Source organism: Episyrphus balteatus, chromosome 4 (genome assembly GCF_945859705.1).
Source record: "Episyrphus balteatus chromosome 4, idEpiBalt1.1, whole genome shotgun sequence".
Taxonomy (NCBI): Eukaryota; Metazoa; Arthropoda; class Insecta; order Diptera; family Syrphidae; genus Episyrphus; species Episyrphus balteatus.
Genome location: NC_079137.1, coordinates 69019987 through 69040335, shown reverse-complemented (window position 1 = coordinate 69040335; position 20349 = coordinate 69019987). Strand labels below are relative to the sequence as shown.

Below are 20349 nucleotides of genomic sequence, written 5' to 3'. Positions count from 1 at the left end.
GTCTGTATAAGGAGCTACAGCCTAAACGGATGGACCGATTAATGTCAAACTTGGTATGTAGCGTTATTTGGCGACTCTCCAGAGGGGTTTTTGGAATTAATTTTTTTGGACCAAAAATAACGGTACTTGTCATATACCGATTTTAGTAAAATTAAAATAGCTCGAAAACGGCTCCAACGATTTTGTTTAAAAAATTCAAATGTTAGTTTTACGCTAAGGTCTATATTTCAATGAAAAATTTTTTATTTGAAAATCATTATTAACGGTACCTGCCATAGAACCGTTTTTTTTAAATTCGAATATCTCCGAAACTTCTTATTCGATTTCAACGAAACTTTTTGTGAAGAAGCATTTATATAATTTAAATATAAACCAAAAATAAAATTTCCAAAAAAATAATTTTTGGATTTTTAAAAAAATTTTGAAAATTTTTTTTTGAAAAATGAAATTTTCGAAAACGGGACATTGAATTTTTTTGAAATTTTGTTTTTAGATGTTGATTAGTGATTTCTACAAAATGGCATTACAATTTTATTTTTAAACTTTTTTTCCAAAAAATTATTTATAAAAAATTGATTTTTTAAAAAACGGCACTAACGATTTTGAAAATTTTTTTTCTAAAAATGCACGTTAATATATCAATCAAAACTGCATACTTGTTTTGGAGGGCAATTTAATTTCAGATTTTATTTTATTTTTTTTTTTAAACGAATTTTATTTTTTTTTCCAAATTTCTACATAAAAAGTCTTAAAAATTTAAGCAACTTTAACTCCAAGAGCAAGTTCGTGCGACCCAGTCGTGCATTTTATTTTTTTTGGAATTGGTAACACTGATATAAACTGCATTCATTTAATTAACCGGCAAACAGCATATCTGACACACACGCTGAACTTTCAATTCAGATTTTAATCTTATTCCGGTTATTTTTTACTTTTTCTTTAGATTTGATTTGACTGTCAAGCAACTCCAATAAAACCAAAATAAACTCGTAAAACACAAATAAAAAAAAAAAAGAAACAACACAAATCTCAAACAACTCATCTGAAATGCAAACTAGTTTTTTTTTTGTTTTATTTAAAGCTGCGCTTATATTCAGATCACTCTTTTTAATCAAAATGCAAAACAAAAATGACAATCATACATCAGATATAAAAATAGTGTATCAGTTACGTCTGTCTTTCTATTTCTAGTTTAGGTACGTGTGGGTTTTATATTTAAATATTACAACAACCATATTATAGCCACAGTTCACAGTTGCATTTGCCCATGCTTAAAGGTAATTAAATAACATATCCAAAACCAAGTTCAAGGCCAAATGGTGGTTAAGTTTTTCTTTCTCTTTTTTAATTTTTTAATTAAATTGTTCAGTTGTTTTTACCCGTTACCCGGCTTTTTTGATGGAAAATTTAAATAAAATGTAAATTAAATTTTCGATTATTTACCTACTATAAGATATTGTCACGTTCGCTTTAAAAAATGCGGAAGCTTTGATTAATCACGCTACATGATATATATGCGAATTGCGCTAAAATGTTGTTGACATTTTCAAAGATGCTCAACGAGTTTTAGTTTTTTTTTTTTTACTTTTTTCGAGTTCTTTAAAGTTTGTTTCAGTAAAAGCTTTTTTGTATAAATTATTCAAGAATAAAAGATAACATTTATTCTTAAAATCAAAATGGTAGTAGGTAGACACCATAAGGGCATTTATTAGTTAGTTTTTCATGAAAAATGTCTGTCTCTTTGAATTCTTTACAACGATGTAATCTTAGAAGATGGTCACGTTTTTTTTTTAAGTTGTTAGCTTGTTTTTTTTTATCAATCATGTTGAATGGAGAGTAACTTGTAAAAACGGAACCGTGATGAAAAAATTGAGCATCATGTTAAAAAAAAACATGTTAATTTCAAGGTAAGCGAAGGGTTGAGGGAAGAACATCAGAACAAGTTAGAACTTTAACACAGAGGTCAGATTACACTGCTGGTGTCAGGCACTAATTTGGTCGTTGCTACCTGATACCAAAAGTTAAACACGTTTTAACTCTGCTAGTAGGTAAGGTAATTTCTGCTTTCTATCAAAAGTTTGATTCTTATTTTTAACATTTTCACCAGCTTATTAAATTATATTCACTGGCTGAAGAAGTGGTATTTACTGCCATACAACCAGATTGGTGGATAAACAAATAAAGGGTGTTTTTTTCAGATCGGGTAAAGATAACCCCAGAAAATTTTCTCTTCTTGATTTAGAATATAAGAACGAAATTATATGTAATTGTTAAAGTTTTTAATAAACATGAAAAACATGAATTTAAAAAGAATAAAATTAATATATGTTCACTGTGGCGTATACGTACTTTTTATTTTTTATTTTTATTAAAAATTAAAATTTTTCTAACCAATTTTCTGAAAACGGATAAATCATTTTTTTTTTCAAAAATTGTTTCTATATGGCGATAAATATTTCCTTTTTATTGGTATACGTATTTTTTAAAAAAATTTTTTAATAAAAAAACTGTTAAAGAAACGACTTTTAAATGACATACTTTGTTTGGAGATCAAACTACTTAAAGATATATTTTTGCAATTTTATAAAAGAATTTTAAATCTGCAAGTTTGAATTAATTTTCATATTGAATTTAATTTAAAATATTCTTTTATGAGTTTTAAAAAAACTTTAGTATTTTAAGCAACTTTTAACATAAGATCAAGTACGTGTTTTTTATTTCTATGAAATAAAAACAAAAAAATGGTTACAGAAAATCATTTAAAGTGTTGTTTATCGCTAGCTTAAACTTTTTGCCCATCTTTCTGGGTTTTCTCAAAAAGGCTTTTACGCTTTTCAACAAAAAAACAAAAAAAATGCATATTAATTTTGAGCAAGTAACTAAAAATATTTATTAAAAGAAGCTCTTAAAGTAGCTAAAAAATCATTAGCAAAAATTCAAGAGCTTTCGTTAGATATTTTGATATATTTATATATAAAAAATCTAAATATTTTAATAAATTTGTTAATTTTTATATTTATTAATTTTAATTTTTTTCATTTAGCTCTGCAAAACCTTCATTTCTATTCAGCCCATTTAGAATTCTGCTTCTTCTTTATTCGGCGCTATATTGATTTTGTTAGTATTGTCCATTTTATATAAGGATCAGCTTTAAAGTGGTTAGTTCTGGAAGCTAGTTAAATCTAATTTAAATCAACTTTTAAGTGAACAGTTAACTTCTGCTTGAGTTGTGAAAAATCAATTGAAATCTATCGGAAGTATCGATTTTAGTTTATCCACAAAATTAATTTATGTTACTCCTTATAAAAATTGACTATAAAATATGTTTTTGTTTTTAACTCGATTTACCACTAAAAATCTCAAATTTTTTGCAAAAAAAAAAATTCAAATATTTCTTTCATGAGAGTAAACTATTCCATTCATGCCACAAACAAATCACGTTAATAATAAGATGACGAAGAAATATCCACTAGATTTCAAAAATGCGTAGGAAGAAAAAAAAAACTCAATGAACACCGGTTTTCGAAGAAGATATTGTATACAATTAATTTAATAATCTATAGGTGTGGAATAGAGCTCTAGAAAATACTTATTGCTTATTTATTGCATGTTTAGGAAACATCTTTAATTAAATGCTTTTAAGATCTTATAAACATAAGTTTACCACTTGAATCTATCTACTTAATTTCCTGTTTAAAAATATTCAAACCAAAGCTTATCGAACATATGTACAATGTACATATTTGCCAATCAATAGGTAAATATTTTATTTTGAAATACGATGAACTTAAATTCTTTAATTAGGCTCAACATATCATAAAGAAACAACTTAGTTATGACTGTTTCAGCAAATGATCTATAGAAAAGTTAAATAACGCAGAAATACTATGCTTCTGTTGACAAGAGACAAATAGATTGCTACCTTAAAAAAAATAGATTTCCGTTTTTAACTGTACATTATTCATCTGTAAATTTAGCCATCTGAATAAAAATTAAGAAAAACAAAGAAAAAATATTGAAGCTTGTGCGTGCTAGAGCTTACTAACAAAAAAAAAAAAAAATGTTACACATACGCCACAGTGTCCCTTAAGCTTAAGCTTTGGAATTTCATACAAATTGTAATCCCAGGTAGTAGATGGTTTTAAAATAAAATGAACAATTTTTTTTGCCAAAATTAATACATATAATAATAAATAAATAAATCGATATCACTTAACAAAAACTAGACTAGAATATTTTCAAGCTCATCAATAATAACCCTCTGTCGGCACACGGGTGCGAATTTGGCACGACAAAAATAAAAAGTGGTCACAAAAAAGTGTCTTTATAACGGTGAAAATACATTTTTTTGGAATTGTGAATACAATATTCGAATTCCTCGGAAAATTCTACATCAATATCATATATGATTGTCTATGAAATAGTGAGACCGAAAAAAGTTCTAGCGACATGAAAAAGTATAAACCAAATTCGCAAAAAAGAGGTGTGCCTACAGATTGATAAGATATTCTTTACTTGTCGAGAGCAAATTCATATTTAAACAAGTTTCAAAATATTATGATAAGTATAAAATAGCATCATTAAAAACATTTTTTTTTGTCTGGGATATAAGAATATGCCATTCTGTGATATTTCTTATACATAATTCTTAAATGCTCAAAGTTCCCAATCACACAGGTATTTTAATTAAAAAAATACAATCCATCCTTTATTTCCATGCTTTGATGCACACATGATGGAGTAGTTACCAAATCAATGGAACACTTTTCTGACCTTATCTTAAAAACAAAAAAAGAACTCACGAAGGTTTCCATCACTTCAACATTATTACCATTTCCATTTCACTGAATTCTGCACATCACATCTGACAAGATAAATAGTTGGTTTAAAAAAATGTTTACTGCACGTGATATCTGCTGCACTATATTCAATCCCTAATAGGCTTAGGCCACTTAAAAGCACCAGTGCAACCACAATAATGAAGTAAACGAACTCTTACAGATGCACTCTCTCGACATATTCTTACTTCGAGACCCCTTCTATCTTATGTGCGGTTTATCAGCCCCCAACAGTAAGATGTATCTCCATCTTTTTGTTTATATTCCATTTGGGGCGAGATCGCACCTAACCAAGCTAGCTAGTAAGTAAGCTGCTAGCTATCCACTGTTGAAAAATACTATACGAAACAGTCTGAGTTGAGCTCGCACATTGATCGCAACGCGTTTCAATTCCGGAGTTACAAATTTTGTTGATCACCATTCATCATTTTTCATTCGTTTGGAACCCCTTTATTTGATTCAAGTCTATCATAGCTTAAATACGGGTTCAAATTCGTGTTGTTTTTTCTGTAATTTTTTGTTTTTTGTCAATTGAATTCTTTCGTTTCCATTCATCCCCTGTCCTAAATAGAGTATTGAATCAGTGCAACATTTTATTTTTTGTATGAAAATAAAAAAAATAAAATAAAAAGATTTAAGATCATTTTGATTTAACGGTAATCCGTGTGATTAAATAAAACAAAAAAATTAAAAACAAAAAAAAAGAAAGTGTAACGCAGTCAGTTTAAGACCAAGCGGATTTAAACAAAGGTACGTGTTTTTTTGTCATCATAGTAAAATAATTTTAATGCATCAACGATTTTCCACGCCATGAATCACAATTATTGTCCCATTGTTACAATTTATTTTAAGTGTTAATATTGTGAGCTATTTTTTTTTTTTTTTTCTTTTTAATGATAAATGAAAATTTTATGTATAAATCAAAAGGCTGTTCCTATATAGAAAAACTGCAACCCACAAAATAGAGATAAATAAATTATAAAATAAATGCATTGTGGTTTGGGTTTTGATACGAAATGGAGAGTGTGTATTGAGATTAGACAATCTATTTTAAATTTTTGTCATATTACAATGTTCAATGAAATTGTTTTTAAATTTTATCACATTTTGCTTTAAAACTATTATCTTTGCTTTGTTAAAAAGATGGATAGTTTAGATAGTTTGAAAATGAGGATTAAATTTTTAAAGAAGAATTTTTTCAAAATCAAATAAAAAAAAATCTAAAAGTGGATTTTTTTAAGTTTCTATTAATGTTCCCCAATAAGTTTTTTTTAATAACTCAATCAAAGATTAAAAACAAATATATTTAAACAAAAAATGTGTAGGTACTTTTTTTTAATTGAACAATTGGGTATTAAATTGGCTTTTATTATATTCACCCATATAAATTTTTAGTAGAGCACTAAAATATAAGGTGTTTTTTTTTTTATTAAGGAAGTTGATAATACCGAACCATTTTTTTTTTAGGTGATTCACCTATATTACACGTATATTGCCTGAAAGTTTATGAATAAGAATATAAATGTGTATATGCAAATGTGCATGCAAATTTAAGAAAGAGTTCAACAAAATATTGATAGAAATAAAGAAGAATATTCTAGGGTAGTTTGTTTAAATTCAGAATCTAGATAATGTACACTCATTGCTATTCTGTTGAGATATCGAATAATATTGTGTCTTATAAGAGTACAACGAATCTTTATAAAATAGAACATACTATGAAGGTTCCCTACTAACAATTTTGCTTCTATAATGCTTTACAGAAGCAAATATTGCATCTGTAAAGCTTTATAGAACCAAAATTGTTTGTCAGGTTGTGCAAAGTTTAAGCTCTCATACAAAATTCTGAACAAAATTTAGAATTTTGTATTGGACCTAAAATTTGGCTCGATCTTCAATTTAGGCCTAAACAAAAGTAAGTGCTCTTAATTTAATTTTTACATGCTAACTAAATGAGTGGGCAAATTTTCTACAAATTTTCTACAGTTATTGAAATTTAAGGAAAACGGCTCTAACAATTTTGATAAAACATTGCATACGTAATTATCGAGGTCATTGTAATAAAATTCAAAAAACTAAACTTTTTTGAGAAAAAATGTCAAACCGTTTTTTTACATAAATTGACACTAAATTTTGTGGTCAAAATACATATATTTATTGTCATATAAAAAAATATTCTGTATTAAATTTAAAATGTATTTTTTTTTTTTTTGAAAAAAATCAAAAAAAAAATTTTGGAAACAATTTTATCAAAAACTTACATTTGAAATATTAAAATAGTATAAAGGTTTTTTAAGTTTATCAATCATTTCATAACATTAACATTTTTGAAACATTTATTTCGTTACAACTTTTGTGTAACTGTGTCAAAAATAAGTTATATTTCTTGAATTTTCTTCAGTCCTCAAGTTTATTACGGGGCAATTAGAGAAAAGCGCCCCTGCCTTGTACCTAAAATAAATTTACCAACATTATTAAAGCTTTTATATCATCAACGGATGTAGTGTCTTTTACTTATACTTTGAAATATTTACACTGGTTTACAAGGGTTTTGTTGCCGAAACAAAAATATACTTTTCTGAAGGTTTTCGGTATGCAGAACTCGAATCCGAAGTCAGAAACAACTAATCAGCTCCCGTTTTTGAGATATTACCGTTAGAAAATGCAAAAAAACGTTTTTTTGAGTTCTTCGGACCTTATTCTTTTGTATAAAGAAAATTGTTTGAGCATCCCGACTAACAATTTTGCTCCTATAAAGCTTTACAGGTGCTATAGTTGCTTGTGTAAAACTTTATAGAAGCAAAATTGTTTGTAGGGATATTTAGTAACGGTTTCTATAAGAACTGTTTTCCATCTTTCGATACCTGTTTAAATCTTTTCAATATCTTTTGTATTGCCCGAGATATCTTAAACTGAAGTAAGTGGGTTTGGCTTCATATATCATAAAGAAGATAATGACGTTATAAAATTTATAAAAATACCAAACAACTTAGGATATCTCGGGCAGTAAAAAAGATATCGGAAAGATTTAAACAGATTTAAAAAGGTGGTAAATAGTTATTATAAAAACCGTTACTAAATATGCTCAAACAATTTTCCTTATATAAAAGAATAAGGTCCGAAGTACAGCATTTTCTAACGGTAATATTTAAAAAAAGGGAGCTGAATAATTTTTTTGACTTCGGATTCGATTTCAGCACACCGAAAACCTTCAGAAAAGCATATTTTTGTTTCGGCAACAAAAAAAAAGTTTAATTTTGTTAACCAGTGTTATCAATGTTTTAAAATGTTTGATAAGGAGAACAAAGTTTTTAGTTAATTTTTTAATTAGTTTTATTTGAAAATATAATCATACTGGTCATTGAACTACAAGTTATGTTTGTATAACCAATGTTTACACAGTCAACTCTGCTTAACTGCTGTTTAGTTTATATCTCTTTAAAAACATCTTCGTAGGTAAAACTGAATTATCATTTTTTTCAAACATTACAATTAAATAACATATTCTATCATGTTCAATAAAATAAGATATGATGCCATTTAGCCTTGTAATTGAAAAAAATAAATGAGAAACTAGTCGTTTTAAATTACACTTGAATTTGTATCGATATTTTAACATTTATACAAATCAGATCAGAAGTAATTTTTTTTCTAAATCGTTATCAGTAATAAGTAATTTAAAGCTAAAAGTGTGACTTAGCTAATTTAATAAAAATTATATACCTACAAAAAATACATGTAAAAACATCTACTTTGTAGGAGGTTTTTTAAAAAAAATGCCGATAAGACTTTCCATAAATCTCTTCAAGGCTTATCAAGCTTATAGTTAATTACTCTGTCAAATTTATATATTTTATTGTGTTTTGTCTGACAGATTATTATTAAAGTGTTAATGAAATAAGTGCGGTATCAATAACTTTATATTGAGAACAAGATCATTGCAAAAACAAAAAAACACAAAAGGATGAGTTCTTGAACAAAAACAGAACGTCTATCAATTCAATATGGAAAATTTTAATTACTAAAATGATTAATTGTAATGAATGGAATGATGATGATAACGCGACACTTTAAAACTATTGACAATGAAAGGACATTGATAAGGAATGTTCTTTGTATAATTTTCTTTGCAATTTATTGTTTACAATTTTCGCGACAACGTTTTCGATAAGGTTCAATGTAAAATTGAAATGTCAATACCTAGTGCAAATTATTAATCTAGCAATACATTTTTTTATTAGTTCTTATATTTATATTGATTCATGAACATTTCGACTCCGTTTATAACAAATTTGAGTATTACCATATTATTTACTTAAAACTTGTTGATAAGCAAAATTAGACCAAGAACACTACCTTGTGGTACTTCACCCACTAGTTTTTTTTTTTTTTTAGTTTTTCTGTTGGAGTTCATAATTCAAACCAATTAAAAAAATAACCAAGATTGTATCAAAAATTTTATTTCCTTGTCCAAAGCTCTTTTATTTGTTTATCTCTTTGTTTTTTTTTTTATAAGTTTATGCACACTGCCAAATTTAATAATAATGATAATAATAACCCCATCATTAAAAAGCAATTTCATATTATTATTTAAACACTACTGGATTGTTTATCTGTGATTTTAATTCGAATATCTCCTAAGATTATAGTCGGTAAAAAACTTAATTGTCAATTATACTTGTTTTTTTTTTTTTGTATCAGTAAATGTACCTTTTTCCATCTACACACGTATAGAAGCTACCTATTTTGTTTATTCAAAGTAAGGTTCAAATATTTAAATACTAACTTATTAAATATAATTTACAAAATTTTTTCTTACTCCTTCTCTTTAAATTTAATGCTTAAAAAATTATACAAGATATATGCTATAATATCCGTGTGAATAAGCATTCATTAGTATTCTTTAATGAATGCCTTTTAATGAAAAACCCAAGTGATAAATTTTCTCAGAATAAAAAAAAAAAAAATGTATGATCAAAGCCCTAATCTACACAATCATCAACACGATAGGTGAATAAAGTTAAATCAATTTAGAATTTAATTAATATTGGGATCATGAAAAAGAATCATACAAACAAACACACAAATTATGATGAACCAAGAATATAAAATGCAACAAATATAGGTGCATTTTATTTAACAAAATTAAATTATGCGTGTGGTTTTCGACATTTAACTTTATACAGTGAAATAAAATTGCAAACAGTTAATTAATAAATACCCACGTTTTTGTGTTTCTGCACGTAATTATTAATAAGCAAGAGTGAATGAATCCTGTTTTAATCTGAAATTAAAAATTACAAACAAGTTAAACGAAGATTTGACTGAGTGGATACGGTCATTAAGGTTTTATTTTTATTTTTTTTATATTTCTTGTTATTATTATTTTAATTTTAGGATGAGTAAACCATTTTTAGTAATTTAAAGGTAAGCTAACAAAAAATATAAAACCAGAAACCATTAAAGGTTAGAAATTTTTTTTTATTTGCATCATAAAATAATTGGGAAATTTGAAGTATAAACATTTATGACGTGAAGATTAACTATGTTTTGGATTAACCTGGCCTAGATCCCTTTTGTTGTAGGTATAGTTTCATGAGCCATTAGTTTTTTTTTTCGTAACTATACCTTCAGTTTCTTGTAGGTCATAGTGGTGACAAAAGATTAATTTTGTAAAACTATTTTTCAAGGGCATATTGAAGCAATGTCAGTTTAATCTATGGAGAACAATATTTAGATATTTAATTCAATTTTTCATTTTCCTCGAAAAAAACACATACTTTACTTGCATTTGATATTTGGATAAACTTTTTTGATTCTTGATTGCCGTGCCAAAAGAAATATGCCTAGGGTAAGCGGGGGTACATTTGACACCGGGGCACATTTGACTTTGCGTTTTTCGGTATGATCGTGCCCTTAATTAACAATAGTTTGGATGAAGAAAGATGCTTATTTTGATTTAAAGAAATTTTGCGAAATTTCGCAGTCTTTCATTAACTTTTCGCGAAGTACCACGTGTTTTCGTGTTTTCTGTATTTCTGATCTAATTTTTGACCACCGGTATGTAAGCGATTTCTGAACCTAATAAAACAGTTTTTTAATGGTGAATCAATATTTTGATAGCACTAAGCTTAAAATTAAGTAAATTAAAACCAGCTTTGTAAAAAAATAGTATTAGTTATTGAAAAAAAAAGAAAAACAGTTCTGTGGCTCCTTCGGGGCACCTTTGACTTTTGCAATGTGGGCACAGTTTTACGTTGATTTTGGGGAATTATATATTAAATAAATTATTTAAAAATTAATCGACATCGATTAATTTTGATTAAGATTTAAATGGAGAGATTTTTTGAAATATTTTATGGTTTTTTGTTTTTTCTTCTTCTTTTTAGAAAATAAATTTTTTTTTTCGTTATATTGTTTAGTAGATTGTTTAAAACCAAATTTTTTTTTTTTTTTTCTAATTAAACAATAGCCAAGCAAGATTCGCTGAAAGTTTTAAAAATATAATGCACACGATGTGGGGTTTAATCCACCATTGTCAAATGTATCCCTTTTAAAGTCAAATGTGTCAAAAATGACTTTTTTTAGAAAACATTATTTTTTTAAATGTTGTAATATGGTAAAACAAAAAAATTTACTGTTAGTATAATCTTGAATAGTCAATAAATTAAATACAAAACATTGGAAAAAATTAACATTTTTCGAAAATACAGACCTTTAAAAACTAAGTGTCAAATGTACGCCCTTCTCCCCTACTAAAATTTCAAAATAATATTGCATTAGCTATATTCACACACACACACAGAAAATAGGTATCGCAGGTATAAAATGACTTCTGGTATATTTAACTATATTTCTGGTATATTTAACTACTTTCTGGTATATTTAACTATATTATGATTAAATATAGGTAGTTAAAGTTATCCCTGGTGCAATTTTATCTCCATGTACACCTTACATGGTTCTTGTTCCAAAATTATTCTATTTCAGTCAAAAATGACCTTGTCAAGAGAAAAATCATAACAGACTTTCCAATAACCATAGTGCTAAATTTTATTAGTGTACCAACATTTTAAAAAAGTTGTTTCATTCGATCTAGCATTAAAAAATCCCCTGAAATAATGTGTTATATTTTTCAGCTTGAAAAACCAGTGTATCCTCCTCAATTTCCAACTTTAAACTCAAGTTAAAAAAAGCAAATAAGTGGATTTTGGTGGACTTTCGAAGTGCTGTAGAGGGTGAAATAAGCATCGATATCAATCATAAAAAATCATGACTGAATTTGTCTGGACCTCTCTTTTCTTTATTAATTTTTGAGATTTAAGATAAAAAGTTCGCAGAATTTTTAAAAATCCCGTCCTTCTTTTTAATGCGGCCCTTGTATATATATAGTTTATATATACAAGGATGCGGTTCTTGTTTTTCACTAACATTGAAAACAATTTGCCCTCCTTTTAAATAGCCACCTTTAATGAAGCGTAGGCCAATTCCTGGCCCTAAACTTTTCTGACCGAATTTTTAAAGATATAAGTAGGTACTCTGTCGATTTTTGAAGCTTTTACTCTATATAAACCTCTGATACACTCATCTAACTGCTAATCTATTTAGCTATTTGGAGAAATCTAGCTTCTTTACTCTGAGTCATGCAAATTAACCTGAAATAAATATAGAAGCTATTGTTCCGCACTTTGAAACTTTAAAATATATTAAAACTATGCGATTTTTATTCAAGATAATTATAATAATTTTGATTAAATTTTCAACTCTTTTCGAAGGTTGTTATCATTTTAACAAATTAAAATAAAGTTCTAACTAGAATATATTTATTATATTAATTTTCACATAACCTCAAACATTTTACAACCAAAAACGTTATAATTTAGAAATTATCTTATTCATCTCAAAACATGATCGTGTTTCACCCAAAATATAAATCAAATGTATTTCCTAAAAAATATTACGAAATAGAATTAGATTCTTATAGAATTCGAAGCCTTCAAATCGATCTAATGGAGCATTTATGATATGATTATGTTAATCTAATAGAAACTTCAAATTTTAACATGTCAAATAGTCTATAAGTTTTTCTCTGTTTTTTTTTCTTGGTGTGAAAAACCTGAATATACATACATTTTGCCATATAGATAAAATGCCTTTGCAGTTGCTTGGATTGAGTAATCTTGCGTTGCAATTTCATGCCTGCAAAAACAACATGTTGCGTAACTTTTACTTATTGCCACTGAGACTGTTAGAAATGTGTATATAAAGTGGCACGACAACCCAGACAAGCCATCACCATCGCTTTTAAGCCAAATGAAAACTTCAAACTTGATCAAGCCAAGAGCTCTACGACTAAAAAGAGTTTAAAAAGATTGAGGGTACAAACAACTTTGTGTTTGCTTCTTGTGTATATTCAAAGAACAGATGGATAGCTACGCAGCTTATCAAATTAAGTTGAAGGAAGAAAAACTTAAGCTTTGGTTGAATCGGAATCTGGTCTAGGCCAGGTGTAACAGAGACTTGTTGGAAGATTTAATTCAATTAAATTCAAATTGTGAAACCGAGAGTAGCTATTTTTTTGTGTTGTAGTTGTTGTTATTTTTATCCGTAAACATTAATTACAAGCTCTCTTGATGTATCTTGATGAGAAAAAAAGATGTTAATCAGTTTTATACTGAAGTTATTGAACCGTGAATCATGTTTTGTTTGGATTTTTTTTGTGTGTGATTGTTTGGATGGGAAATAGTAATTAAAATGAAACAACTGGAAAATTAAGTTTTTTTCTCTATTAAATGTTAGATGGTTAGATATTTAATTGGATTACCTCAGAATCAAAAGTGTTCTTCATGAACAAAAATGATTTTCTATAGTTTACTGCCTTAAAAAAAAAGTTGGCAACTGAAACAAACATTGATTTTGCCATTACTCGAGTATAATAATGTTATTATTGTGGCGAAACCATTTTGTATTTTGTGGCAAACCGCCAAAATGTCTTTAATAAAGTTAACCCCTTTAAACTGGGTTGTTACCCATTTTTAAATAAGCTTCTATTATTGTTTCTGACATAATCTTAGTTTTGTCTTTATAAAACAATGGTATTGTTATCAAGTTATTTGTTTTAGATATCATTTATTAAATAGTATCATAAGAGTACCTCAAGGCTAAGTCTTTGGACCTATTCTTTTTCAAGAGCTTTTCTTTATTGTAAGAAAATCTGTCGGAAAAAATTAATAGATTTACTTAAAATAAATAAATATGTACTTATATTTGTAGAATGTATCGACTACCTTTCAATTATAAAATTTTTAAGATATAGAAACAAAAAATTAAGTTGAATTGTATTTGGGTATTGTAATAAATCGATTGAATTTGGACTTTTAACATTCAAACATCTGGACGGATAGAATTAATGACGAAAATGAATTTACTGTCTCATTGACATTTGAATTTATAAATAGATTTTATCAATAGTACAAATTTATAGTTTTCCAATCAGTAAATAGAACCTTGATGCCACTCGAACATAATGTTTATCGCAATAACCTACTTTTTAATTTATTTTTTAACTAATCGAAATCAAAATAGTTATTGAAAATAATGACAATAAAATTGAGTAAGCAAAATCGTATTAAAGGAAATTATTTTAGATTAAGAGATTAAATCATACTTTCTGGGGATAAATTTTGTACGATAATATTACCTCGTAATAGTTAAGTCATTATTGGACTTTACTTTATAATATGTATTGCATCCCACAAAATTTATTCGATCAAAAAATAAGAAGAATTAGGGTACTTTATATTTACAATACTGTATTAAGAAAACATTTCTAATGGTGCACGGTTCAAAATTCTGGAGTATTTTTTAATACAGCTCTTGTATTAAAGCAATTTTCAATACAAAAAATATTACATTTTAATATTAAAATTATTTTTAATCTTTTTTGTATTAAATTTCAATATTTAAGTACTAAGTTTATTTTTTGTAATACAAAAATTATTAGAAAATAACCTCCGTGGGTTAAATTCTAATCTTGTATTGAATTTTAATACCACTGTATTAGATTTTAATATTTTTGTATTACATTTTAATATAATTGTATTAAAATGTAATAGAAATTTATTAAAAACTAATATAAATAGTATTAAATTGTAATACAAGAATATTTAATTTTAATCAAATGACGCCAGCACACGTGTCAGGTCTGCCTTTAATTTTTATATTTCAATCGCAGTTAACAGGAAATTTTGTTTTTTGTTTTAATTTATAAAATGTCATTTGAAAAAATTATAAATTAAAAATAAACAAATTTTCTTCGTGTTTCTTCGCGGAAAATGGTGAATAATTTTTAAAAAATTAGTGGTGTGCGTGGTTTTTTGTTTTTTTGTGTGTTTTTCGTCGGTAATTAAAATAATTACGGTAGCTGACATTGGTCGCCAAATTGATTTTTTCCGTGTTTTGACAATTTGTCGACCAATGTCATTTCGGAATATATTACCTTTTTATGTGTACTGTGGACGCCAGCAGCCATTTAAAAAAAGAAAAAAATCCATTGTTTGAGGCACTTTTTCTAAAAAAAATTAAATCAAAACTGTTAATTCGTACTAATTTGAAGGCGCTTTGTGTTTTTTCGAAGCAAAATGCATACATTGCAGATGAATTTTGATCGGCAGTAAGATTTTACATGCCACAGTTTGTACATTTGGTATTGAATTGAAATATTTTTGTATTGACTTTTAATAAAATTCTTATTAGAAATTAATATAAAAAGATTAAATTTTAATATGCAATACTTGAAATTTAATACATTTTGTATTAAATTCTATTATAAATTGTATTATGTCTTAATACAGCTATATTAAATTTTAATACATTTTGTATTATCTAAAAAATTTTAATATTTGTCATGTATTAAATTTTAATACATTTCTGGTGTAGACCTATATGTAACCCAAAAAATATTAAAAAATACTCCAGAATTTTTAACCGTGTGATTGACTAATTATATTCATATTTAAAATACAGGAATTAATTGTCAGAATAAAGTTCGAAGTCGCTAGATTGTTAAAATATTTTATTTAAACATTTTGAAATGTTGATATAAAAAGGAAACAAATGAATTCCTTCACATCTTCTTAAACCAGTTTAACCTCCAAAAGAAAGTTTTAATGCAAATCAAAAATAAAATTAAAAAAAAAATTAATTTTTAAATTATAGAAAAAAATGTTGTTCTTGAAAAATTAAATTTTTGGTACGTCGAGTTAATTTTTAACTCTTGGTTTTAGGTGTTTTTCAATATTTTAACCCAAAATATTTCGATTTTAACATTTTAAATTAACTATTACAAGATGTTCAAATTACTTTGTATTTGACCCGATTTTTCAATTTTCTAATAAACAGTCAGTTAACTGTCTGACGAATAAGGATTTTAGACTCATAAACAATCAGAAAACAACATTGAATTTTTCAATCAACCATGAGTTAACTATTCTAGAGAATAACAAAAAAAATGTCAAATTCAAAAATATTCAAAATTAAACGTCATTTTTATTCATAACTGTTTTTGTTTTCTTGTGTTCTTCAAAACAGCTTTGACACACTATTTTTGTTGAGATTTTTCCTTAGAAATATTTGTACATATTTGTCTCTGAAAGTAGAAGATAGTTTTATTTGTCTATTAAATGTTTTGGTCCTAGGAATAAGCTATATCTGACTGTTGAAAAATTGATTTTTTCTCTATCTGGGAAATGAGTAACTGACTATTGAAAAATTGGCCCTAAGTCATTATTAACCTTAACTTTCGATTTTAATTTGAATAAAAATGATATGAGTTCCAAAATCCAAGAATCATTTTAAGAGTCCCCAAAAAACACCATCAAGTTAGATACTAAGTTTGAAGTATGTAGATTAATTTTATCTACATACATATGTTTTCTTTTCTGTTTTCTCAGTATATGTATATGAAAAATAGTTTTAAATCCTGTTTAAATGTATAAATTACTAAAACTATAAAATACAAAATTTATTTTATAAAAAATAAACGTCCCAAAACCAATAACATAACATATTTCATGCATTAACTTAACACTATCACATGATTCTGACGTAATTTTGAATTTAAATTGTTCATTTATGAGACCCCAAAACAAGTTGATGAGTAAAACTAAAAAAAAAATAAAACTCAAAACTTGTTATCATATTTCAAGAAAAAGAACAAAATCTACCCAACAAAACAATAATTCTATCTCTTTTAAGTTTCAAAAGATTCTTTTATGACTTTTGTTACTCTAATCATTTTTACCACTTAAACCACTAAGCCGGATTAGATTTTTCAATGTGGTGTGTTATTCATAATAAGAATTCATCAAAAAACCTCAAAGATGTAGGTATGTTATTACAAAAAAGATATTACAGAAATAAACAATTAGGTATTATGTTTATGATCTCAGACTTAAAGTGTAATTTTAATTAACAATTTCTAAGAAATATAATATGTTAGTTTTTCCAGGCAAAAAGTTGTAAAAGTTAAGTTAATTAAAAGAAAAAGATACCTCATTTACCTCTGAGGCATAGTGGACAAGATTAATTGGACTGCAAATGTTTTTTGAAATTAGGTTTTTTGTAGGCAATTTAGTACTTGCTTTATGGTTTTCATAATCATAAACCTGTCAAAAAATGAAGATTCATTATGAGTTTGATAAAATAAACACGTGTTTATATTTTCATTAACAAAATTACTACTTCAGAAGCTACCTTTCTGTGATACTTATTTTGAAAAATAAAATTAGCCCAACTAAAATGTTAAGATGCATATTTTTATCTGAGAATTTGAAATCTGGCTTTACCTTCTTCAATTATTTTTATCACTTCTATTTAAATTTCTTATGAGGATTTAATCGATTTTAATGTCTGTGCCATCCTGAACAGAAATAATATAAAATGTAGAAAACACCTTAACTTAAGTCTTCTACATTTACTTGAATTACCCGAAACAAAAAACATATAGACAGAGACACATAATTTTACACCCCCGAAAATATTTAAATTCTATACCCTGCGGAACTTTCCTTTGCATATTTTTAACAGACAAAAATCGATTAATTTAACTGCGCACAACTTGTTTTTTTAAATGAATTTGCGTCGTCTTCGGATGAGAACACGACAACAACGGAATTCTTTTTTAATCAATATAAAATAATATAATAACAAAGCCGGCACTAGCAACACTATAGTATCATTCTATATTGCCCCAGGTCAGTGCTGTCGTTTAGATTTTTATTCAAAAAGTCGCAGATATTTTTTTATTTTTGATAAACGTGAGTGAACTTAATATACCATGGAAAAGAGTTGGTGATTGTTCGCTATGGATAGAATATTTATTAAGTTGGTATACATTTTTTTTATTCAAAAGGTTTTTCAAAGAAAAAACAAGAAGAAAAAATCATTCTAAAACAAACGCTTCCGAAATATGTATGTAGTTAAGGTATGTCTGAATTTTTTTTATTTTTGCAAAGTTTTTTTATCTAGCCTGATTTTGTAAAAGTAATATTAATAGAATTAATTTATGAATTTAAGAAAATTTTAATATATCTAAATATAAACTAAAATAATTAAGGGAATGCAAGATATTTTGCGCTCCAGGCGTGACATACAAACCTACCTTATTTTACCCTTATAAAACGTCATCGGCCTCATAAGGAAACCTCGTAACTCCCAAAATCAAAATTTTACAGGAGAGACAAAAGAGTAGAGAAACAACGGAGTATTTGGGGAGTAAAGTGCTCTATAAAATTTGAATTTAAGTCCATCAAGAGTTTTCGGAATGACTTCAAATGGGTAGCTCCGCTGACATATTTTCTAAAAAATTGGTTTCAAAAGTCATTTTCGAAAAAAGGTGCAGTTACGAGGTTTCCTTATGAGACCGACGACGACGGTATACAAAATTTTACTTTTTACTGAGGTCAGACAAAATTTTAAGAAGTCAAATTCTTCTTTAGCAAAGTATATTTTGGCACATCGAAAAATTATATATTCAATTTTGTTGAACACTTCAACTTAGTTCATATTTTTTACATGCAGTACTAAAATAGAAGCATTTCGCACTATTTTGATAGTGAAAATGTTAGAAATTTCGCTTGGTTTTGCAAAAGGAAAAGACCTTCTTTGAAGTATTTCTTATATTGAAATTCATTTTTAACCCTTTCGGTACCAGCGTTACTCCCATGTAACATATCTTTAAAAATTCGTAAAAAATATTCCATTAAATATTTTTTTAGGTTTCGTTAGCTTAATTGAAAGATAGTAATTCATACCTAGTTACTGGATTAGTACAAAAAGTTAGTCAAATATCATACTTTTAATTTTTTATTTTTTTTATCGAAAAAGGGACTGAAATCCACATTTTTTTTTTTTTTTTAATTTTTTTATAATGGTCATAATTTTGAAAAAAAAAATATAAAATATGTTAATCCAAAAAGTGTTTTGTGTTTTGGCTTAGAAGAAGTAGCATACATTATTGTTCTATAAAAAGTTATTTCCTCAGTTGTCCGACTTTTTTTTGGTGGTCATAGGCAGTGTATGTTACTTACATGTAACATGAGAATAACACATTAATTTTGCTATTTATTATTTTAGAACATAACTTTTTGCTATTCATATTTCTTAGTTGTGATGTTTTTGACACGATAATACTGAAAAAATATTTTTTTAATATTGATTTTCATAGCTTGGGTTCGAAAGGGTTAAATTCTGAAATGTATAAAAATAAAAAATGAAACATGATTTGTTTGATTTTCTAGTCAAATTATAACAGTAATTATGGGCTATAACCACTATTTTTCTTTAAAAAAATAACGGTTTGAAAAAAACTATATGTATTTTTCTAATCAAATAACCATATGAAAAATACATAATAATTATAAGCAAAATTTGTAAATTTTATCTTTCACTTAAAAGTGTTACTGAAAGAGGTAAAACTTAAAAATAATAATGCAACTTAAAAAATTATGAGTTTAATTCCCTTACTAGTAGATATTAAGACAGTTAAAAGTTTTCTAACCAGTATAAGAATTTTACGTTATTGAAAAAACTTTTTTCAGTAAGATCTTCCTTGCGTAGAGATTTGTTTGTTTTGTCTGTTCTTCGTTTTACAAGTTGTTTTGTTTTAAAATCACATGGTATTCTATCTGAAAACTGGTTTTCCAAATCAACATTTTCAATAGCCTTAGTTGCTTTGTGAAACCTAATTCTGCCTTTTCCAATAAAATTAAATAATCCAGTCAAATAAGGATTTAACCTCGGAATGAATGTTAGTAGAAATTTTTTTTGCTCAATATCTTCCTTTTGCCATTCTATAACATAACTCAAAAGTCTACAAAAATCTCATGTCCGCTTGTCGCGATTTCAAGGTCAAATCGCGAAATGGAGATTTTCAAAATTAGCAAAAATAGGCTATGGTATTATATACACATATGATACATGATTTCAAGGTATTTTTTAATGCTGATTCCAA

At 26.6% G+C, this 20349-nt stretch overlaps 2 protein-coding genes across 2 annotated transcripts in view; one reads left to right on the top strand and one right to left on the bottom strand.

Moving 5' to 3' along the window:
- Positions 1 to 20349, bottom strand: part of LOC129919139 (translation initiation factor eIF-2B subunit epsilon-like) — an 80547-nt gene that overhangs the window by 19510 nt on the left and 40688 nt on the right. The window lies entirely within an intron of this gene.
- Positions 5173 to 20349, top strand: part of LOC129919133 (ATP-binding cassette subfamily G member 4) — a 36396-nt gene continuing 21219 nt past the window's right edge. The window contains exon 1 of the mRNA XM_055999978.1: positions 5173 to 5588. The gene's annotated coding sequence lies outside the window, so the exon portion shown is untranslated. The remainder of the gene's footprint in view (positions 5589 to 20349) is intronic.